The sequence below is a fragment of the Triticum urartu genome, chromosome 6A, assembly GCF_056163025.1.
Source record: "Triticum urartu cultivar PI428250 chromosome 6A, HENAU_Tu73, whole genome shotgun sequence".
Classification (NCBI taxonomy): Eukaryota; Viridiplantae; Streptophyta; class Magnoliopsida; order Poales; family Poaceae; genus Triticum; species Triticum urartu.
Genome location: NC_141878.1, coordinates 308949901 through 308973279, shown reverse-complemented (window position 1 = coordinate 308973279; position 23379 = coordinate 308949901).

Sequence of the window (23379 nt, the reverse complement as noted above, 5' to 3'; positions counted from 1 at the left end):
GAATTCAGCACGACCAGAGTCATCAAGGGAGCAGCGTTGGCGGATTTTGTGGCAGAATGAACGGAGGCGCCAGGCCTCAAGGCCGACGAGGATCGGTCCCTATCCCCGGGAAGCGAGGCGCCAGAAGGCTGGGTCATGTACTTTGATGGGGCGTTCTCCAGGCATGGCGCTGGGGCTGGGGCGGTGCTTATATCGCCCGCTCAGGACAAGCTCTATTACGCCGTGCAGCTCTGTTTCCAGCAAGGTGAAAAGGTCTCCAACAACATAGCGGAGTATGAAGGTTTAATAGCGGGCTTGAAGGCCGCGGCTGCCCTGGGGGTGAAACGCCTCACCATCAAGGGCGATTCACAGCTCCTTGTCAATTTCTCCAAGAAGGTGTACGAGCCAAAGGATGAGCACATGGAAGCCTACCTAGCGGAGGTCCGCAAGATGGAGAAGCAGTTCTGGGGTTGGAGTTGCAGCATGTGCCCCGTGGCACCAATCAGGAGGCCGACGACATCGCCAAACGAGCGTCCAGGCGGTTACCTAAGGAGCCTGGCATTTTCAAGGAGCGGCTCTTCAAGCCATCAGCCCTGCCGTCATTATCGAACATGGCTTAGCCCCGGGAGGAGCTCCCCCAGCCACCTGTCTCAGGGGCTCCGGCCTGTGGCCCGGCCTTAGGAGCACGCCTAGTCCTGACGATGGAACCTCTGGAGGGATGTTGGATCGCGGAGCTCCGGAGTTACCTAACGCAAGGGACCCTGCCGGAGAAGGAGGAGGAAGCGGAGCGAGTGGCACGCCAGGCCACGGCATACTGCATCAAGGATGGAGAGCTCTACCGGAAGCGGCCAAACGATGTATCCCTGCGCTGCATCTCTAGGGAGCAAGGGAAGGAACTGCTAGAAGATATACACGGCGGAGACTGTGGACATCATTCATCATCACGGACCCTCGTCGGCAAGGTGTTCCACAGTGGGTTTTATTGGCCCACCGCGCTCAATGACGCCGTCGAACTAGTGAAAGCTTGTGAGGCCTGGCAGTTCCACGCCAAGCAGATCCATCAGCCAGCAGGAGGCTTGCAGACTATAGCCCTTTCGTGGCCATTCACAGTCTGGGGGCTGGACATCTTGGGCCCGTTTCCTCAGGCGCCAGGGGGCTACCGCTACCTCTACGTCGCCATGGACAAGTTCACCAAGTGGGCTGAAGTAGAGGCTGTCTGCACCATTCCCGCGGGTTCCACAGTCAAGTTCATCAAGGGCATCGTGAGCCGGTTCGGGGTGCCAAATCGCATCATCACGGACAACGGTTCGCAGTTCACCAGTAACCTCTTCAAAACATACTGTGCTAACCTTGGAACGCAGATATGCTACGCTTCGGTGGCGCACCCCCGAAGCAACGGCCAGGCCGAGCGAACCAACGCGGAGGTCCCGAGGGGCCTCAAGACCAGGACTTTCAAGAAGAAGCTGGAGGCCTGCGGTAGAGGTTGGTACGACGAGCTTCAGTCCGTGTTGTGGTCCATCCGCACAACCGCGACCAAGCCGACTGGAGAGACCCCATTCTTCCTGGTCTACGGAGCCGAAGCGGTCCTCCCTCACGATGTCAGACGTCGCTCCGCGCGGGTCCTGGCGTTTGACGAGGCGCAGCAGGACGCCATGCGGGGGATGGACCTCGTGCTGGGGGAGGAACGTCGCCGAGAAGCCGCGCTACGAGCGGCGAGGTACCAACAAGCACTGTGGCGATATCACTGCCGCAACATCCGCCCCAGAACTCTCGAGGTAGGAGACCTCGTGCTTAGGCGGGTTCTTTCCAGGGAGGGGCTACACAAGCTCTCTCCCATGTGGGAGGGCCCGTTCAAAGTTGTTCATGTTTCCAGGCCCGGCTCCGCGCGCTTGGAGACTCAGGAGGGGGTGCCAGTCCAGAATGCATGGACCATCCAGCACCTTCGAAGGTTCTACCCCTCAAAAGGCCCAGAGCCTATGAAGAAGGCGAATGCCTATGAAGCTATCGCGTTTTGGAAAAGGCCCAGAGCCTGTGAAGCTATCGCGTTTTGAAAAAGGCCCAGAGCCTGTGAAGAAGGCGAATGCCTGTGAAGCTATCGCGTTTTGGAAAAAGCCCAGAGCCTGTGAAGAAGGCGAATGCCTGTGAAGCTATCGCGTTTTGGAAAGGCCCAGAGCCTGTGAAGCTATCACGTTTTGGAAAAGGCCGAGAGCCTGTGAAGAAGGCGAATGCCTGTGAAGCTATCGCGTTTTGGAAAAGGCCCAGAGCCTATGAAGAAGGCCAACGCCTGTGTTGTTCGCCGCCTGTGACACTCTCACGTAATAATGAGTTGGGGCTGTACAAGCCCCGGAGTCTCAGGAGCGCCGGCCTCAGGCCCTGGGGCTCCCTCCCACGCCCAGTGGCAGCACTTAGCTCCGTGCTGGTGAGAAGACGTCAAAGACTAGATTAGGTGCCGGACGCGGCTTTTCATTTGCTTTCCGCAGTTGGCTTGTTCCTTCTCATTCGAAGTTTTATTGAAGTTGTTGCCGTCTTTGGCTTGTGGTTCTTCGAATTTTTGCTCTCCTGCCTCGATTTCTCTTGTGCAAGGCCTCACGAGGGGGACAGCTGAGCGCCCTCGCGAGTGTTCCTATCCTAGTCATTCAAAGAGTTCGCGACCTGGGCCCCTTACAGGAGCACCCCTCCAGTCCGTGCCCCACGGGCACCGCGACACAAACAAAGGGCCTGGGTCGGTCGCCCCCCACGGCCGGGCCGGGAACTATCCACTCTCGGGCACGTAGCCGGAAGTTACGGTAACGAAAGCAAAACGATGATTAACAGCAATAACCCAAACACGCCCCCGCGGGGCTCCACACTATTGTCTTTGTTACGCAGGAAAAAGGAAAAGAAAGAACAAATCTGGTGCAGCTCGCCTCACACCGGCCTGCAGGGAAGGCCCGAGCTGCCTCCGGAGCTCAGGCGGACTCCCTCTCGTGCTTCACCAGGGCGCGACGGCGGTCGGACACGTTGCCACCTCCCAAGCAGATACGACGGCGTGGAGGCTGACCGCGGCCACCGCTAGAAGAGTCGCCACGTGAAGAAGAACCGGAGAAGCTTGAGGAACCCTGAGCACCGCCGGCCACGCGAGCGCTGCCCTCTCCATCATCGCCGGAGCTGGGTTCCCAGCCGCGGTCGTCACCCTCGGGGCAACACCCTGCGCGGCGACCATCTTCCCCAAACACCCTCACGTAGAGGGTGGCATCGCCGTCGAACTTGAAGTGTAGGGTGCACCGATGGCTCAGGCCACGCGCGCGGGCAAACGTCTCCCAACCGTGGGCCAGGAATAGGCTCCCGGCCGCGGAGACCTCCAGTGAGACCCATGAGGCCCGGCTGCAGCAGCCGTCGGCCTGGAGCCAGAGGCCGCCCGGGAGCTCGCCAAGGAGGAAGCGAGGAAGTGGAAGCCGGGTGCTGGTCGGCCCCTCCGACCACACGACGAACTCCGGCAGCACTTCAGCAGCGCGAAAGCGTGGCCTAGGGGGATGCGCAGCCGGAGCGCGCCCCCCGGCCGCGGCAATCCGCCCGTTGCTGTGTTGAAGATCCCCTCCACGGCCACGGGGAGCCACCATGGTGGCCACAGGATGTTTGCGAGGGCGCCCTCGGCCGCGCTTGGGTGGGGTAGAGGCGGGCTCAACCTGGCGAGCCTTCCCCTTCTCTGCGGCCGAGAACCTCCTTGACGGGGCCATGAAGAAAAGGAGAAGCAAGGAGGGATGAACTGGAAGGGCGTGCGCCGGTCCATACTTATAACTGGCGATGGCCAACCAACGGCCCCCACGATCGTAGGTAATTATGACCCGCTTTGCATGCAGGGACTTGTCCAATCCGTGCAGTTGCCGATGCGCCATGGGGAAGTGGAGACGCCCACGGCCCACCAACCGCCACGCGGCGCCCAAGGCCGCAGGCTGTTAGGGCCCGCGGCGCTTCGCTCTTGCCCTTCCGCCTCCCTGCACGGCCAAGTCCGGGTGCGCCTTGGGCCCGGGGGCTACTGTCGACGTTCTGGGAACGGGGGTCCCCAGACTTGCCTGCCTGGGGCCTGCGGCGTGGCTCAGAAGGGGGCCCAGTGCGGCCCATCTTCACCAACACAAACCCAAGACCCTCGCGAGGGGCCAAGCCTCGCGGGGTGGACGACGCGGAGCTTCCTCAGGCGCGGCCTCGTCAGGCTGGCGCACGAGGAGGCGGAGATATCAAGGCGGGGTACCTCACAAGGTGCCCATGACGCAAGCCATGACGCCCGGGGGCGCCAGGCGGGTGCCAGCCCGCGCAGTGTCCTCCCTTCCTCTTTGGTGCAAAGGGGGCAAGCGCAGCCATGGAGTGCCGAGGCATCAGGCAAAGGTTGCCATTTCAGGGCAACGAGACCAAGACCAGGAGGACTACGAGATGGAGGTCACCGTGGAGCCCAAGACGGCGTCATCACCAGAGCTTTGCGCAGGCGAAGACTACTTTTGTCAGGATAGCTAATACTAGCTGTCCCCCTTCAAATTAGCCTGCCATTGTTGGCTCCCTTCCCGCTCGATATTTGGGAAGAGGACCAGGGCCTCTATAAATAGGACCATCCACCCGCAAAATAGGGGGGGTTGGAAGGAAAGAGAGGGGTTTTTCAATCAGAAAGAGAGAGAGAGAGAGAGAAAGGTGACTGAACTCCTCCCAGCAGTTCATCGCCCCAGCCAAGAACAGACCCTCGCGAGGCTGTTCTTTCTTGTATTGTTCATCATCATCAGTCCAAGAGGCAATCCACCACACCACACACTGGAGTAGGGTATTACACCACAACGGTGGCCCGAACCAGTATAAACCCTGTGTCTCTTGTGTTGTTCTTTCCATAGTTCAGATCCTAGAAAGGCGGAGGTGTGCAGGTAGGCAGGAGGCGAAATCTCCGCACGCACCCCAGTGTTCGAACCTCAAGGGTCTTCCGGAACCCGGAATCCGACAGAGCGGCCGCCGCGACCAAGTGGGAAGAGGCGGCCGTGAAATCCACCAGCTTCCGCAAGGAAGTGAAGAAGCCACCGCTGGTCTCTGCGAAGCGCCTCCATCCCTTATCTTTATTTTCTCTTTGTTGATCTTGTCTAAGTTTCTCATATGCTTTTCTTGTCTCAGGGCTCCCCTCACTCTTGAGAGGGTTGCCGCCGCCTCCGTTATGGGGTCGGTGGAGACGTCTGCCACCACTCGGCGGATTGACCCCGCCGCCGACCTTCGGGAGGCGACGGAGCGGAATGCGCAAGAGAAGCGCGAGGAGGACGAGGCCGCCCGCTAGGAGAAAGCGGAGGCCTTCCCCAGAAGAAGCTGGAGGCAGCCGAGGCCGCCGCTACGGCAAAGCAGCCGGCTAAGGAAGTCGCGCCCCAGCGGTTGGTGGTGTTCGTCACCCCTTTGAACTCCGCGCCGCCGACCCTGGAGTTCATGGGGCAGTCAGGGGAAACGGGTGGCGAGTTCCCGATCATGGAGAGAGGCGGATGCGACGCCCCTGTGCCAGACGTGGTCGCGCCGCCACAGCCGCCCCCGCCGCCGTCTAGAAGCGCGCAAGGCAAACAGCCGGCGGATCCGCCCTTGCCGCCGACTGAAGACGAGGCCGTGGCGAGGCTACTCCTTCAAGTCGGCTCGCCAACACGCCGCCGTCTTGAGAAGGCGACTTCGGCGCCACGCCCCTTGGAGACCGGCACCGCCAGCTCGACGATTCCAGACGCCGAGGCAACGAGTGCCGCGCCCATTGGGTGGGTGCGAGGAGGCGGCACGGGCCCGCTGAACCAGGCGCTTCTGGAAGTCTAGACGGAGCTGCGAGCCAAGAGCGACGCCATCCAGAACTGCACCAAGGCGCACCTGGCGTCGCGGGCAGCCATCCGGGTATGCTTTCTCCTTTGTCCTTGTTTTCTTGTTTCTCTCTATGGGGGTGTGCCAGCGCACCCACTGGGTGTAGTCCCCGAGTTCTGGGCCGGCTGCTGAGCAGGCGGCCCGGAACTCCAATTGGTAAGTTCTGGGTACTAACCTTTGTTCTGAAATACTTGTTGCAGGACTATCACAACCTCCGTGTCACCGCCTTCAACCGCAACGTTGAAGAGCTGGGCAAGCGGACTGCCGACTTGTCAGAGAGCCGGAGTGAGTTCTTTCTCTTCTTTGCGGGGGCATGCTGGCGCACCCGCGGGCTGTAGTCCTTGAGATTCGGGCCGACTGCTAAGCAGTCGGGCCGGATCTCCCCGGCGACCTTCTTCATTGATGACTTAACATCTTCTTTCTTCTTTCTCTTCAGAGGCCAACGCCGCTCTTCAACAGCAGCCGAGCGAAGCCAACTCCGCGTTGCGTGCCAAGGGGGAGGAGTGCAGCAAGCTCACCGCAGAGCGCGATCTGCTAGCCGCACAATGGGCCGAGCAGAAGGAGCTGCTTACGAAGACGCAGAGGGAGGCGGAAGAGGCGGAAGCCGCCCTCCTGGCCGAGTTCGTGAGCGAGCGCTCCTCCTGGACCGACAAGGAGGCAATGCTAGTCTCCGGCTTCCACGAGATCGAGGACCTCGTCGATGGTGAGCTTCTTTGCTTTCCTTCTTCGAGCCTCCGTCTATATGTCAAGCTGACTCCTGGGTTTTTTTGACTTGTTCTTCATTCTTTCCATCTTGGCAGACTTCTTCCCCGGCCACTCGCAGGCCGCCATTCAAGCTATCAAGGCCGACCGCGAGGAGCGGAGGGCAGGTGGCGCGGAGATCGCTGTTGATGCCCCTCGGACCCTTGACGAGCATATTCTGAGCATTGGGGCTTGCCTGCGGCCGGCCCACTAGATGCTACGCCAGCTTCAACGTGTCGGCGCCCAAGCGATCGCCGCCCTGTGGCCTGACGTGCAGGCTCCGCGCACCCCCAGTCGGACTGCCGTCTGGCTGGAGGTCGCGGCTGGCCGTCTTGAGGCCTGGAAGGGTTCATCGGCCCGGGCCGGAGCGCGTCGAGCCTTGGAATTCGTCAAGGCATGGTATACGGGGCTGGACCTAGACCGGCTGGCCACACTCCGGTCAGAGGCCCAGCCGGAGCTGGCAGCCGCGGAAGAAGCCCTTGTCAAGCATGCGGCGGCGATTGCCAAGTACACCGACACCAGCATCTTTGTCCCCGAGCAGGCTGAAGACGGCGAGGAGGTGCCGCCGGAGTGGTTTGGGCTGAACCCCGACTACAGCGAGGACTCGGGAGAGGTGTTCGGCTCCAGCGTCGAGGAGGAAGACAAGGCGGAGGACGGAAGCGAGACGGAGGCACCGGAAGACGGAGCAGACGGCCAGCCTCAGCTCGACCGTGCCTCCAGCAACGAGCCGTGCCTGCCCGAGCCGACTGCTGCCGGAGGTGATCAAGCCGAGACCGCCCAGCCGGCCGCCCCAACATCCAACACCGCCGTCTCCTCCGATCCTCCAAACCTGTCTGCCGCCCCTTAGGCTGCCACCTTGTCTTTGTTTTATCTGTTCTAATAGTTTTCGAAGAACTCGTTAATCCGCACAATTCCACTCACAGGGTGTATTTTGAAATTCTGCTCGAAGATTCGTCCAAGGGCCTTTGTTATGTAAATATTCATCCGACTTCTATCGTTCTTGCTCATTGTTCTTTTGGCTTTTTCCTTTGCCGTCTTCCCTCAATTTCCGTCTTTGTCTGTCAGACAGCCGCTCCGCGGACTGCTGCTGGATCAAATTCTTGGTCACTTTGGGAAGGCAAGTACTTAGCCGTTTTTAGGGTTGTTTAACAAGTCGGATAGAAGGCGGCAAGGCGACTATTCAAGAGTCGGTTTGCGAAAAAAGGTTGGAAGCCGACCTTAAGCTATGTTTGTGCTTTGAGTCCTTAGCCATTTTTCATGTGGACGCCCATTCTTCCTTACTCCTGCCCACCAGACAGTCGCTCTGCGAGCTGCGGCTTCTGGCAGGAGACGGTTTAGACGCCACACACTACTTGTCCGGCTGCAGGAAGCATTTTATAGCGCAAGTCGGCAAGTCCCAGGGCCGCCTACTCGAAAGCATATTTCTTATCATATAGATAAAAGAGGGCAGTCCCAAATCTCTTCTTGGGGGGCCCAAAGTCTTGGTACTTAATACAAAAGGTAGCGTGATACATACTGCGTTTAAATGTAAAATTTTCGGAGGAGATTTGCATTCCATGGCTGCTCTGTCTCTTTGCCGGAGTCATCCCTCTTGCATGCTCGGGGCTTCTGAGCATCGATCAGGTAGTAGGAGTCGTTGCCCAGCACTTTGCTGATGATGAAGGGGCCTTCCCAAGGTGCCGACAGCTTGTGCTGGGCGGCTGTTCGCTGGATTAGTCGGAGTACGAGGTCGCCCTCCTGGAAAGATCTCGGCCTGACCTTCCTGTTGTAGTATCTTCGCAGGTTCTGCTGGTAGATGCTGGACCGGCTGAGTGCCAATAGCTGGCCCTCTTCCAGCAGGTCGACGCCGTCTTGTCGTGCTTCTTCTGCTAGTTCCTCGGTGTACATGGTGACTCGCGGGGAATCGAAATCTATGTCCGTTGGGATGACGGCTTCAGCACCGTAGACAAGGAAGAAAGGCATGAAGCCGGTTGACTTGTTTGGAGTCGTGCGCTGACTCCAGAGGACGGCTGGCAACTCATCGAGCCAGCGGCTAGCCGAGCGCTCCAGAGGCTCGATCAGTTGGGGCTTGATGCCGGACAGGATGAGGCCGTTTGCTCGCTCCACCTGGCCGTTTGACTGTGGATGGGCGACGGATGCTAGGTCCAGTCGGATGCCCTGTGCCGCATAGAAACGGGGCAAGGCGCCTTTGGCAAGATTCGTGCCGTTGTCGGTGATGATGTTATGTGGTATGCCGTACCGAATTGTGATGTCGAAGATGAAAGTCACGGCAGTCGGACCGTTCAGTTTCTTGATTGGCTTCGCTTCTATCCACTTGGTGAACTTGTCCACCGCGACAAGTAAGTGAGTTAAGCCACCTCGTGCCGTCTTGAATGGTCCCACCATGTCTAGACCCCAAACTGCAAAAGGCCAGGCAATGGGGATGGTCTTGAGTGCAGAAGCCGGCTGATGCGACTTGGAGCGGAACTTCTGGCACCCTTTGCATTTTTGGGCCAATTCCTTGGCCTCTTCTAAGGCCGTTGGCCAAAAGAAACCGTGTCGGAAAGCTTTGGCGACGAGTGCTCTTGAAGCCGCATTGTGGCCGCACTCGCCTTGATGGATGTCTTTGAGAATTGCTTGGCCTTGCTCTGGTTCTACGCAGCGCTGGTAGACACCAGTGACGATGCGCCTGACCAGCTCTTTGTTGACTATGGTGTAGGCTTCCGCTCGGCGTTGTACTTGCTGAGCTAAGGTCTCATCAGTCGGCAGCTCTTTGCTCACTAGAAATTTGAGGATGGGCTGGGCCCATGAGGGTGCCGCTATTTCTTCGACTGCCAGAACTGCGACTTGGACGAGAGCGGCTGGGCTGGGAGGCAGCGGGTTGGAGTCAACAACCGCTTGCTGGATTAATGAAGTCCCCGGGCCGACTGGCGCAGCTCTTGGGCTGAGTTTTGGAGTCTTCGGGCCGGCCGCCGCAGTCCCCGGGCCGGGTTCTGCAGTCCCTGGGCCGGCCTCGACTGTGGCGGCTTTGGAGCCATCTGCCAAAATCCCCGTACCGTCTGCCGGGGCTCTGGAGTCGGATCCGACTTCTTTGGGAGGAGCCGGCACAAAAATGGAGTCTGATTCTGGTGAAGGCTTGACAGACAGCTTGAGGAGGCGTTGAAGGGCGACGCCGGATGGTATTGCTTGGCGGGTAGAGCCGATTCGTGCCAAGGCGTCTGCTTGGTCGTTGTCGTTTCTTGGCACATGGAGGAACTCGCACCCCTTGAAATACCCACTGAGTTGCTGCACGAGGAAATGGTAACTCGCCATGTTTGCATCTTTGGCGTCCTAGTCGCCAGACGACTGCTGGACCACTAAGTCCGAGTCGCCATAACACAGGATCCGGCAAATGCCAAGCTCTTTGGCAAGCCGGAGCCCGAGAATGAGCGCCTCGTACTCGGCGACGTTGTTGGAGGCGGCAAAATGGATTTGCAGTGCGTATTTGAGCTTGTCGCCTTTAGGAGAAGTGAGGACAACGCCGGCTCCCAAGCCGGTGCGCATCTTGGAGCTGTCGAAATGCATCCGCCAATGGGTGGAGTCGGGCGCTGGAGGTAGGTACTGGGTCTCAGCCCAATCGACGAGAAAGTCGGCCAGTGCTTGTGACTTGATGGCGGTGCGGGGCTGGTAGTGGATGGTGTAGGGAGCCAGCTCTATGGCCCACTTGGCCACTCGGCCAGAAGCATCTCGACTTCTGATGATCTCGGCAAGTGGGGCCGTGCAGACCATAGTGATTGGATGCTCTTGAAAGTAAGGCTTCAATTTCTTGGCGGCAAAGTGCACGCCATAGCACATCTTCTGGTAGTGGGGGCAGTTCTGCTTGGAGGCCGACAGTACTTCGCTCAGGTAATATACCGGTCTCTGGACAGGTAATGCCTTGCCTTCCTCCTTGCGTTCCACTACAATGACTGTGCTGACTACCCGGCTGGTGGCGGCGATGTACAGGAGCATAGGTTCCTTAGAAGTCGGAGCCGCCAGAACAGGTGGAGTAGTCAGCATCATCTTTAACTGGAGAAAAGCTTCGTCCGCCTTGTGGTTCCACTCAAAAAAAGTGGTCTTCTTCATGAGCTGGTATAAGGGGAGAGCTTTCTCGCCCAACCGACTAATGAATCGGCTGATGGACGCCAAGCAGCCGGTGAACTTTTGCACGTCCAACAGTCGGCCGGGTACCTCCATCCTTTCAATGGCCTTGATCTTTACAGGGTTGCACTCTATGCCGCGTTCAGAGACCAAGAGGCCAAGGAGTTGGCCGGCTGGTACTCCCAAGACGCACTTCTCAGGGTTGGGCTTGATCTGGAATCGGTGCAGGTTCTCAAAGGTCTCCTTGAGGTCTTCCAGCAGTGTTCCATGCTTTTCCTTCTTCACCACCACATCGTCCACATAGACGTGAGCGTTTTTGCCGAGTTGCTTGAGGAGGCACTTCTGCATGCAACGCTGAAAGGTGGCGCCGGCATTCCTCAAGCCGAACGTCGTGGTGAGGTAGCAGAAGGCTCCAAATGGCGTGATGAAGGCGGTCTTCAGTCTGTCAGCCGGGTTCAGCTTGATCTGGTGATATCCTGAATATGCATCCAAAAAGCTCAACAGCTCGCATCTGGCTGTGGAGTCTATCACCTGATCAATTCTTGGTAAAGCAAACGGGTCCTTGGGGCAGGCCTTGTTGAGGCTTGTGTAGTCAATACACATTCTCCACTGCTTGTTCTTCTTCAGTAGCAGGACTGGGTTGGCTAGCCACTCTGGAAAGAATATTTCCATAATGAAGCTGGCTGCTAGGAGTCAGGCTATCTCTTCTCCGACAACTCTTCTCTTTTCTTCTGACAGGCGGCGCAAGGGCTGCCTGACCGGCTTTGCATCAGATCGGACGTGTAACTTGTGCTCGACGAATTCTGTTGGTACACCTGGCATGTCTTTGGGGGACCATGCGAAGATGTCCCGATTCTCAAGGAGGAAATCGACGAGCTCGCCTACGACAGCGTACCTCTCTGGGTGCCCTGGATCCAAGGGTATCTTCTTTGTCTCTTTGGCCGGCTTGAACGAACCCTCAGCCTCCGACTCCTTTGGGTTAGGCGACACCCCTAGCTGCTTGCCGGCCATCGCCACAACCTGGTCAAGGAGCCGCTTCTCGGCCGCGATCACCAGGGACTCGGCTAGCCGACTACTCTCAGCCGCACAGGCAGAGGACTTCCGGTAGTCGCCGGCTACGGTCAGAATTCCCCTGGAACTGGGCATCTTCATTTTGAGGTAGGCGTAGTGGGGGACCGCCATGAACTTGGCCAGGGCGGGTCGGCCAAGTAATGCATGGTATGGGCTCTCGAGATCCACCACCTCAAACCAAACTAACTCTCGGCGGAAGTGATCTTTGTCTCCAAAGAGGACGTCCATCAGGATCTTGCCGATTGGTGAGCAGGAAAGACCAGGAACAATGCCGTGGAACATAGTCCGGCTATTCTGAAGCTGTCTTTGCTTGATTCCTAACTTCTCCATCGTGTCCTTGTACAGGATGTTGATGCTGCTGCCTCCGTCTATCAGAACTCGCGAGAAACTAGCGGCTCGTCTATCCGTGGCAAAGGTGGCATCCAAGACCAAGGCATAAGAGCCCGGACTCGGCATCACCTCTGGGTGATCAGCCCTGCTCCAGCTGATAGGCTTCTCGGACCAGTGCATGAACTCTAGCGCCTCTGATGCTACCGCATTCACCTCTTGTCGCTGCAGCCGCCTACTGTGTCGATCTTCAGCCACGCTGGTAAATATCACGTAGGCTCCGTGCTCTTCGGGGTACTCATCTTGTACTGCACCGACTGGCCTGACAGTCGGCTACTGGGGCGGAGGCGGAGGCTGCTGCCCAGCAGGCGGGGGAGGTAGGAGGCCGTCTCCTTTGGCGATCCTAGTGAGCCAGTGGCACTTCTGGGTGGTGTGATTCGACGGCTTCGCGCCGCTATGGAACTTGCAAGGGCCATCTAGAGTCTGCTCGTATGAGAAAGCCGGCAACCAGTTGGGCTTGCCACCTTTCTGTCGCTTGGGTGGAGGCTGCCCATTCAGCTGCTGGTCTTCAACTGTCGCGACCTGCCGGCTGCTGGAAGCCAGCTGCGGGGCCTTGCGCTTGTGGTCGTTCTGCTGTTGCTGCCGACTAGCGTCTCCTGCCGGAGATCTTGGAGCCTGAGGGGCCACTTTGCCAGTTGCGCTAACTTGAATCTCCGCCTTCATGGAGGAGTCGGCCATGGCATACTTGTCTGCTATGATCAGTAGCTCGTCGAGGGTTTCTGGCTTGTCGAAGAGGAGCTTGTGCTTGAGGAGGGTGCCTTCTCTGCACCCGGCGGTGAAGTACTCGATAGCCCGCACCTCGTGCACGCCCTCGCAGGGGTTCCGAAGCTCGGCCCAACGCGTGAGGTAGTCGCGAGTTGACTCGTTGGGGCCTTGCATGCACAAGGAAAGCTGACGAGGCTTGGGAGGACGCTTGTACGTGCTTGTGAAGTTGCGGACGAATGCTTCGGTGAAGTCAACCCAGCTGTTGATGCTGCGGGCCTTCAGGCTGTTCAGCCATGTCCGGGCCGTGCCCCGGAGCATGAGCGAAACGTATTTTACGGTGACACGCTTGTTGCCGTTCGCTATGCTGACAGCCCTGGAGTAGTCAACCAGCCAGTCCTCCGGCTTCACGGAGCCGGTGTACTTCGGCGTGTCTCTTGGGAGCGTGAACCCTTTGGGAAAGGGCTCGCCTCGAATGCGGGGCCCGAAACAAGGCGGACCCAACTCGTCTTCTTCTTCCAGTGCCAGGGATCGGTGAAGTCGGTCGATCCGGTGGCGGGCGTCATTTTCTCCGACTCCCTCTCGGCGGCCAAGGCGGTCGTCGAGAGTCGGATGGTCAACAGGCGGCGGGGAGACTCGCCTTTCCTTGCGAGGAGGAGGAGGTGGACAGTCGCCCTATCGTTCCACTGCTCTCGGGCGGCCGTCTTGGTCGCGCTCTATGGTAATGTGAGTCCGACTATGGCTGACAGCCGGATCCTTGTCTTTCCTCCCTCGGGCGCCGCCAATCAGCGTCCGAGACGTCGCGCCTTGATCTCGGCGAAGGTCGTCGTTTTGCCGCTGTGGCACCTCCGTGCGGCAGCCGGCCTCGTTCTGCGCGGCAGCCGCGTCGAGGAGCCGCTGGACTCGCTCCATCATCAGGTGGCGCTCTTCACCCTCGAAGTTGTCCAGCTCGTCCGCCGCCGCCTGGGCGGCTTGAATGTTCTTCGCAGGTGTGGCGTACACAGGGCGACTTGCCCCGAACAGGTTGGCGATGGCCACGCCGCGTTGCTGGACCGCGCCAAGGCAACTGGGCCCAGCTGGGGCTGGCGAGCTACCCACAGCGCGATCCATCTCACGCTGGTAGGCTTCTGACAAGTGTCTCATGCTAGCCAGCTTGTTCGCGCCTTCGACGAGCTGAAGGCGGCGCGCCTCCAACGTCTCTGCGTCTGCGTCTTCCAGAATGGGCGCAGTCAGGTCTTGAAGTGCCGCGCCAAGTGGGTCATGCGCCCCTCCGTCGGGAGGCTCGTCATGACCGATGATGAGCACCTCGGTGACGGTGCTTCCATCGCTCTCCGCACGAGGGAGAGGCTCGTCGTAGACCACCACGTTGGTGGGGAACGCGTCGAGCGACGTGGTGTCGGAGTCGACCAGCATCGGGTCGGTGGAGCCTACAGACTCCAAGTCCACGGCAGGCTCGCCGGCGACGTGGAGTTGGTCGAGGAGGCCCGCGAGGAGGCTCTCAGGGCCGCCCGTGCCTGCGTTGGATGCAGGTTCGTCGGAGAGGTGAACCTCGCCGACGAGATCGGTGAGGCAGCTTGCTGCACAGGCGATCTCAACGCCGTGCAGCGCGTCAGAGCAAACTCCGGCTGGCGTGCCGGGCTGGCTGTGCTCGCCAGGGAGGAAAAGGGTTCCCGTCCAGAGCAGGTCTCCGGACGACGGTGCACCATGCCCCACGGTGGGCACCAAATGTCAGGGGTTGGGTGCGACATATGCCAAAGGATGGCTTATCATGGTGGGGGCGAGTAGAACGTCGCCGGTGCCTGGAAACGGGATAAGGCGAAGACATGCACACCGGCGGATCTTACCCAGCTTCAGGGCTCTCCGGGGAGATAATACCCCTACTGCTGCTCTACGGGGTCTCCGCGTGATCACTATGGCAAAGTGTTTACGCGGTTGCTCCTTGAGCTGTTTCCTGGAGGTAGGAGAAGGCAAGGCTAGCTCTGTCCTTCCTATATCATCTGGTCTAGTGCTAATGGATTCCAACCCTTTGCATGGATGCCCTGGGGGGTTATATAGGCCTACCCCCAGGGGTACAATGGTAATCCGGCTAGGCGCGGGCCCAGCCGTCAGTCTCTTTGGTCGCCGTATTCTCTGTCGACTCTTGGGGCCCGCCGACTGGTGGGCCCCGCCGACTGGCTTGGTGTGGAGCCGACAGGCCGCGTCCGCCGCGGGCGGGTCTTTGCCGGTTGCAGATTACTGTAGCCGTGCCTCTAATGACGCAGGCTCGGTCATGAGGTCGTGGCGACAACCCCGCCATCTGGCAGGCGATCATTGTGGCCACTACTTGTCGTGTCTGATTAATGGCGCGCCGGGCCCGTGGGAGGGGCTGGCCGACTTTTGGTGGCCGACTCCCATCCGGGCCGACTGGTGGTGCTTTCGCCGTCTTTCGTACGCTCGCCGACTGGTGGGACCCATCATCCCTGGGTTGTACTAGCAGGCCGTCGTTGGCACAGGGCTCCGCCCCCTAGGGCTGATGTCAGGGCCGGCATGGCAACAATGTCGCGCCGCACGGAGATCTCCGTGGGTACGGCGTACTGTAGCCACGCCTGCCGTTGGAAAAGGGGTGGGAGCGGACCTTACTGTGGCCACTCCCCGTCCCGTCCCTCTTTATGAGGGCATGGGGGTTGTTGGCGTCGCGGGCCGACTCCCTAAGGCCGGCTTCTCTGGAAGTCACCAGTCAGGAGTCGGCTCGTCCTGAAGTCATCCCCGGGACTCGGCCGCGAGTGGGCAGCCAGCCGCCTCGCCGCCGACTCTCAGAAGGCGACTCTTCGTCCTGGGGTTTCGAGGGGCGCAGTCTGCCTCAATGTCTTGAAAGGTTCTGGGCCTGGGTTAGGCTACCCGTGGCCCATTACTCCGACAAGGCGCAGGACCTTGTTCAGCTCCTCTTCGGGCAGATCGTCCGGCCATAGCGGAGTACGCCTCCCTCGCCCGCGAGCTTCCACAAGGGGCGTGAGCGTGCCTGGAGCGGAGCCAGGCACTGCGTCAGGAATTCCTTGACGATCATGGCCCCCGTCAGGGTCTGCCACCATCTTCTCCATCAACTACTGTACCGGGGATCGTTGAGCTTCTCATGATTCCATCCCTCGTGAGGTGCAGGCATCCCAATTGGCAGCGCCAGCCGAGCGTATGAGCGCGAGGCATCGATGAGAACCCACTTGTTCCGGAGGTCTTCTACCTTCTTCCCGGCTCGCGAGATCGCGTTGCTGCCGTTGGCCGCAACAAAGCTGGCACATCCAGAGCATGGGCCTTCCTTGATCCGGAGGTAGAAGAAATGGCGGAGCAGAGCCACAGACGACATCACCCCCACAAATGCCTCATAGTAAAAGGCAAAGATCAACAGAAGAAGGACGGAGTTGGGATGAAGATGAAGGGCATGGAGATTGTAATGGCGAAGGACGGCATAGAAGAAGCCAGAGAATGGGGGAACCAGCCCCGCAAAGATGCGGTGCAAGAAGACGGGATAGAAGGTAACGCCCAAAGGTTTCTGGCTTGGCGGAGCCGACCCGGAGCGCTGTCTCTCCCCCTCGTTGCTGCCATTCGCTGTCACTAGGAGCGCGGCAGCGAGGTTCTTCTCTATGACGGTAGGCATGCTTAGGGCAGGCTCGAACTAGGAAGGCGAGCATGTGGCCTTCACCTTGTCGGTGGCCATCAGCTGCAGGCTTGGGGAGAGTTTCGGCGGATCTGGGGCTCTCCGTATGAGAAGGAGAATGGGGATCTGGAGCAAGATGAAGGGAAGGCAATGAAAGCTCTGTAGCGCGCGCCAACCTTTTTTCCTGCCACGAACGGTTGCCGGGGTAGCGTGGGGAAGCGGAGGCGCCCACGTCCCATCAATCGCCACGCGTCGACCAAGGCCGCCAACGGTTGGGGCCCGCGGCTCTCCGCACTTGCCCTTTGGCTTCACCGCGAAGCCAAGTTCGAGCGCACCTTGGGCCCGGGGGCTACTATCGGCGTCCTGGGAACGGGGGTACCCAGACTTTCCTACGTGCGGCCCATGGTATGGCTCCATCGGCGGCCAGGTACGGCCCAGTTTCAGTAACAACGAGCCAAGACCCTCGCGAGGGGCCAAGCCTCGCGAGGCGGACGATATCAAGACCTCCCTGGGGGGCGGCCTCACTAGGCTGGCTCCCGAGTGGCGGAGATATCAATGCAAGGTGCACCTCGCGAGGTTCACATGACGTGAGCCATGACAACCAAGGACAGGTGGGCGCCAAAGGGTGCGGCATACCAGTTTCCTCTTTGTTGCCAAGGAGGCAAGCGCAGGTGCGTAGTCCCGAGGAATCAAGCAAAGATTTCCATATTGGTGCCACGAGACCAAGACCGCCAGGACGACAGGACAGAGGTCATCACGAAGCCCACTACCGCGTCACCACCAGAGCCTTTGAAAGCAAAGACTACTTTTGTCAGGATAGCTTGTACTAGTTGTCCCCCTTTGAATTTGGTTGTTGTGGGATCCCTTTCCGCCTACATTTGGGAAGAGGACCAAGGCCACTATAAATAGGACCTAGCCACCACCATAGATGGGACGTTTCATTCAGAGCATCCTCTCACCCACCAGCTCATCGAGCTCAAGAACACCTCACCTCCTGAGGTTGTTCATCCAGTATACTGGTTCATCCTTAGCCCCTCGAGGCAATCCACCACAAACCTGGAGTAGGGTATTACACCGCAAGGTGGCACGAACCAGGATAATCTGCTGTGTCTCTTATTCCTCGGGTTCGATGCGCTAGGCTGTGGAATCGTTGGGCCGGCAGGTTGGGAAGAGGGATTTCTTCGTACGCACCCTAGTGTTCGAACCTCTCAAGGGTCTGCGGAGCCCCGAATCCAACAGCACCTGAGCACCCAAAGACCTTTACGGAAAGAAAATCGGCCTCTATTAATTAAAAATGGAGGATGTGACCTTCTGACAGGCTATGGGAATGAGCAAAGGTCTTCCACCCACGATGGAAGAACATGACATGAGGAGCGGGGAAATCCACATCTACCCGCATAATGCCGTTCCCGTAGCCCCTCATGTACAATTTCAACACGCGCGGTTGCTCGAGCTCCATCTCCCTTGTGAATGCAGCAGGGAGAGGCTAATACATCCTGATGACAAACTACAGAGGTTGGTCTCCGACGTGGCCTTCCATCGAGGGAGGGGCGGCCGGTAGGGGCACAATCACAGTGCCACCCTGTCCGCCTTGGCCCCGTGCGCCACGACGACCACAACCTTGCCCCTCCCACTTCCTCTCGTAGCAGGCTCCGCCAAAGCATCTTGAGAGGGAGGAGGGAGACATTGTCGAGCACAAGTTCTCGTTGCCACATGGGGAGGGCCGGTCCCTCAACCTCTCACCATGATAGACGTGGACTACTACAGGAATGGAGAGGGAAGGACGTGTGGAGGAACGTCTAGCTCCGCGCCCCCTTTTTTATAGGCGAGCAGGGTAGGGGGCTGAATTTTTCTCATGGAGGTGGCCGCTCACTCGGCCAGTTCGGCTCCCCCTCACCATTAACGGCTTTAAGAATCAAGGCCGACCCCCTGCACCAATTCATGACGCCTGGCTTTCTTCCATGGCACTCATTCCTGTGCCCTCCGCATCCACCACCAACCTTGCGGAATGCATGCGGTACACATCACAGAAGCGCTTGGCGCGGAAAGGATAGTGGGGTGGCAGTTAGCCAACCCGTGAACATGGGACATGGGTACTCTACAAATCATGGCCCATTATCTCCGTCACTGCAGTTGGCATTACACGATGCACGGGAGGATTGGAAATAGACCTGGGCTCAGGTTAATGAAGAAGCAAAGAAGATCTCAAAGGACAAGCAGCTACTCCCCTCTTGCCTGTGCACTGGTTAGGGCCAACCCCGATGACCCTCAGCAGCATGTTCGGGCCAGGCCCGGGGGCTCCTGTCAGTGCAACAAACCCTGGGTCTATTGCCTAAACCGTGCACTGGCCTAAGATCAAGATTACTACATCCAAGACCAGACCAATCACAAGCGATCAGCTCTTCGAAGAACCAGAGTGCAGATCAAGCAGAACAAGTCAAGATTAAAGAAGCAAGATACCACTAAGGGAAGACCTTCCTTGCCGGCAGGCGAGCCTAGCAAGGTCAAGGTTACCCTGGAAGCATACCTCAAGACTGGCTCGGCAGGCCTGCTGGGGCCTATGAAGGCAAACCATCCCGCCAAGGCTCCACCGAACCACCTCACAGCGACACAAGTCATCAATTGGTGTGGTGTCAAGCCCCCAAGGGACTAAGTGGTTGTTTCTTGCCACATGGCAGCCACTTCCTATGGAAATCACCTCCAAATGACACCCATCCAGCGAGGTGTCATGAAGATAGGAGAAAAGATGGCCGAACAGCCCGACAAGGCTTGCCGGGCAGGCCATGATGTGACACTAAGCGGTGCATTTAATGCGCTATGCCCTGTCTATAGAGTTAGGTATGATAGCACTGTTTGCTATATAATTAGTACACAATGACTGATTTGCCACTGTGGTGGCCCCTTGATCTATAAAAGGAGGCCATGGAAACCATAGAAACGATTCAGACCATTGTACAGTCATACGCGCGTACCTGCTCTCATCCAGAGGCAATCCTACTGGACTAGAGCGTCGCGTTTCCACCATAATCCACCATCAATCCAGTAAAGCAGGAGTATGGTTTTACGCCTCGCGGTGGCCCGAACCTTGGTAAAATCGCCCGTGTGATCTCTGCCATGCCGCGCGTCGCTCTCCGCTCTTTGTGCAATGTGCTCATCCCCCTGCCGAACCACAAGGGGCTCATGGCCCCATAGGTGGTTGTGGTTCCCCACGACACTGCAGTAGTGTATTCTCCATTTGGCAAGCATCATGTGCTGGGGAAAGATCCAGACACATATATACAGCGAATTATTATTGTTGACAATTACGTCTAGGATAAGTAAGTTGGGAGGCGAAACATTAAGCCCCTATCTTCATCTGTGTCTGATGAATGTTGTTTGTTCTAAAAATATACTTTGAGTATTAGCAATCATAGAGACTATATGATAATTGAGTATGTGGAGCTCTTACTTATACTTTACTAGAAATAATATGATTTGTAATTGTTTGGTGACTAAGAACATATGTTTTAAATTTTCAAGAGAGTGCATTGCTTAAACCATAATACGACGCTAGGAAAAGTGCTTAGAATTATAATGCAGCAAACTTATGCACTATTCTAGCATTCACACTTCATGAATTATTTCTTTTATCATTTACCTACTCGAGGATGAGCAGGAATTAATATTGGGGATGCTGATACATATCCAATGTATCAATAATATATGAAGTACCATGCCTTATTTACAATGGCATTATATGGTTTTGGTGCACTTCAATATGATTTTCATGAACTAACCTATTAACATAGTGCCCAGTGCTAGCTTCTATTTTTGGCTATTTATTTGTTTTGCAAAAAGAAAACATACCAAATGAAGTCCAAACATGATAAAAATTTACGATGATTTATTTTGGAACCTAATAGACCCCCGAAGCTTCGAGGAAGGACCAAAAGACCTACGAGGACACCACAAGCTCACACACCATGCCCTCCCCCTAGGGTGTGTCGGCCAAGCTTGTGGGGCCCTCGTAACTGCTGGGCTATGCTAGGTGCACTGACTGCAATATAAAATTTTCCTATGCATAGATCAACCAGGAACATGTTCTAGGAGATGGATCACGGATCGTTACAACTAGATGCATAGTGCCGGGTAGCGGAAGTAGAGTTGGGACATCGCGTCTCCTCCTCGCCCGATCTCCCTCGAACACTCAGTCTTTGAATCCCACGTATAGGTTCGTCGAAGCGGTGAAAGTGCACTGCCTCTAACAGTATCCGCGCGTCCAAAAGGAACACCGTGCGGAGAACTGCTAGTTTCGGTCACACAGCCAGCGGCGAGTGAAGGTGGCTAGTTGCAACACATGCAATGCCATAGTGACTGCGCAAAAGCGATCAACCCCATGAGTGTGTTGCACCTCCACTATATATAGGCATCCGTCGCAGGCTCAACACTGGGTCCTCGCATTGATCCTAAAGCCCAAATTCTGTTTTGCCTGGATCTAACTCCAAGTAGGATAACATCTGACTCGTGGAGTCGGATATGGACTCACAGGTTCCTTCCCTTAAGTGCCCGACCCCTCAGGTTCAAGTCGGCTTGCTCGCACGTCGGATGACCTCTAATCTGCTTGGTTGGTAGCGGTTCTAGCAAGGCATGTCAACCACCAAGTAGACAATGAAGTCGATAGGCGAACTTGTACAACATGTCACAGTTCTATTCCCTTTGTCACACAACATATGTTGCCAGGCTCAAGGCAAGTCTGTCATCCTTGTGCTAGCCCGACCTTTTTCTCGTTCCAGTGATGCCACAAACCGGATTATCTCATAATCCTTGTCGCATGGCCATGCTTATCCTTTGTCGGATCTCACGAGGGGCCCAGAGTATACCTCTCCTAATCAGAGGGTCAAATCCCATCTTGCTCGACCATGTCCGACGGCATGGGTCTGGACAAGCCTGAAACCTACCTTTATAACTACCCAGTTACGAAGTAGTGTTTGTCGGCCCAAAGAAGGCATGTCATGATACCAAGTAGATGCGCCAACTCAGGTCTTAGGACATAGAATGTATGTTGTACTAGAGACCCACAGATGACCTATCGACGCGTCTCATAGTCAGGTCTATCCGACTCGGACCTTATCTCGACTCGGATCTTACTGTCGAATTCAACCAGATCCTTTGGAGTCCATATTATCCGGCTAGCATCCAATGCTCCATGGCTAGTGAGACCGAGCCATCCATCGTGTCATATGCTAGTATAGTTGGCTATGCATCCACACAATCTTTTCGACTAGGGAACATTTAGGACAGTCATTATACAATGCATAGTCCCACAAACAAGTCATGTACTTGCTGATACGCATAATTGATAATGTCCAAGGACTATCTGTATTCATAAACACATAGGAAATATCAGCATACATGAATGCCCATAGCTCTAACATGCCCCTCATGCTTTGGTTGTGGAAGCAGCTCAAATGGATATGCAACATTTGCATCTGTGTGAATTTTGCATAACTCTATATCACCACTCTTTGTGATCTTTTCCAATCTATGTGCCTGGTCTTGTGGTGGTCCCTTGGCTCCGCGACTTGTGCGATGGCACCAAAATTGTCACAATAAAGGTCCAACAGTTCTACCAAGGCTGGGAAAATAACAAGATCATCCAGAAAGTTCTGTATCCAAACGCCCTCCTTTGTAGCTTCACAAGCCACAATATATTCATCTTCTGTGGTAGAATCAGCCACTGTATTTTACTTGGAACTTGTCGAGCTCACTGCTCCCCCCGTTCATGACATACATGAATCTGGACTGTGATCAACAATCATCTCAGTCAGTTCGGAAACTAGCGTCGACGTAACCCTTTACGTAGAGGTACTTTACAATATTCTTCACCACCACTGAGTGACTCTCACCTCGGATGGCCTGGCATCTGCTTGTTAAGATTATTGCAAAAGCGACATCAGGTTGAGTACATACCATGGCATACATGATGGATCCAATTGCCGAGGCATCCGACTCATCCTGCTTTGCTCATCAGATGTCGAAGGACTCTTAGTCTCGCTTATCCTTATACCATGTGAGAGTGGAAACAACCCTTTCTTGGCCTCACTCACAGCGAACCGTTTCAACACTTTGTCTATGTATGTGCTCTGGCTTATGCCGGCAACCTCCTCGGTCTATCTCTATAGATCTTAATGTCCAATATGTAAACTGCCTCACGGAGGTCGTTCATTGAAAAATTTCCATTCAATGATTCCTTGACCGAGTTTGGCATCGACACATTGTTTCCGATCAGCAATATGTCATGTGCATACAAGATGAAAAATAGTACCGAGCTCCCATTCAACCAGTGACGACCTCATCAAAATTCCAGCTCTGATATGCTTGCCTCAACCCATAAATAGATCTCTTGAGCTTGCATACTTTATGAGCTCTAGTTGGATCGACAAAACCCTTGGGATGTACCATATACACGTCCTCGGTTAAATTTTTGTGAAGGAAAGATGTTTTGACATCCATGAGCCATATCTCGTAATCCAAATATGCAGCTATAGCTAGTACGATTCGCACCGACTTCAGTATCACTAACGGCAAGTAAGTCTCGTGGTAGTCAATTCCTTGAAATTGTCCATAACCTTTAGTGACAAGTCGAGCTTTGTGGATGCTACTTCTTGAGCTTGCGTTGGTTTTTTCCTTGAAGAGGAAAGGGTGATGCTAATTTCCCTCAGTTAAGAACCAAGGTATCAATCCAGTAGGAGATACACGCAAGTCTCCAATCTATGCACTTGCACAAACAATCAAACACTTGCACCCAATGTGATAAAGGGGTTGCTAATCCCTTCACGGTCACTTGCAAAGGTGAGATCTGATAGAGATAGATATAAAATATTACTAAAACATAAAAGTAAATAAATTGCTGCAAGGTATTTTTGGTTTATAGATCTAAAAATATATGATGGAAAATAGAC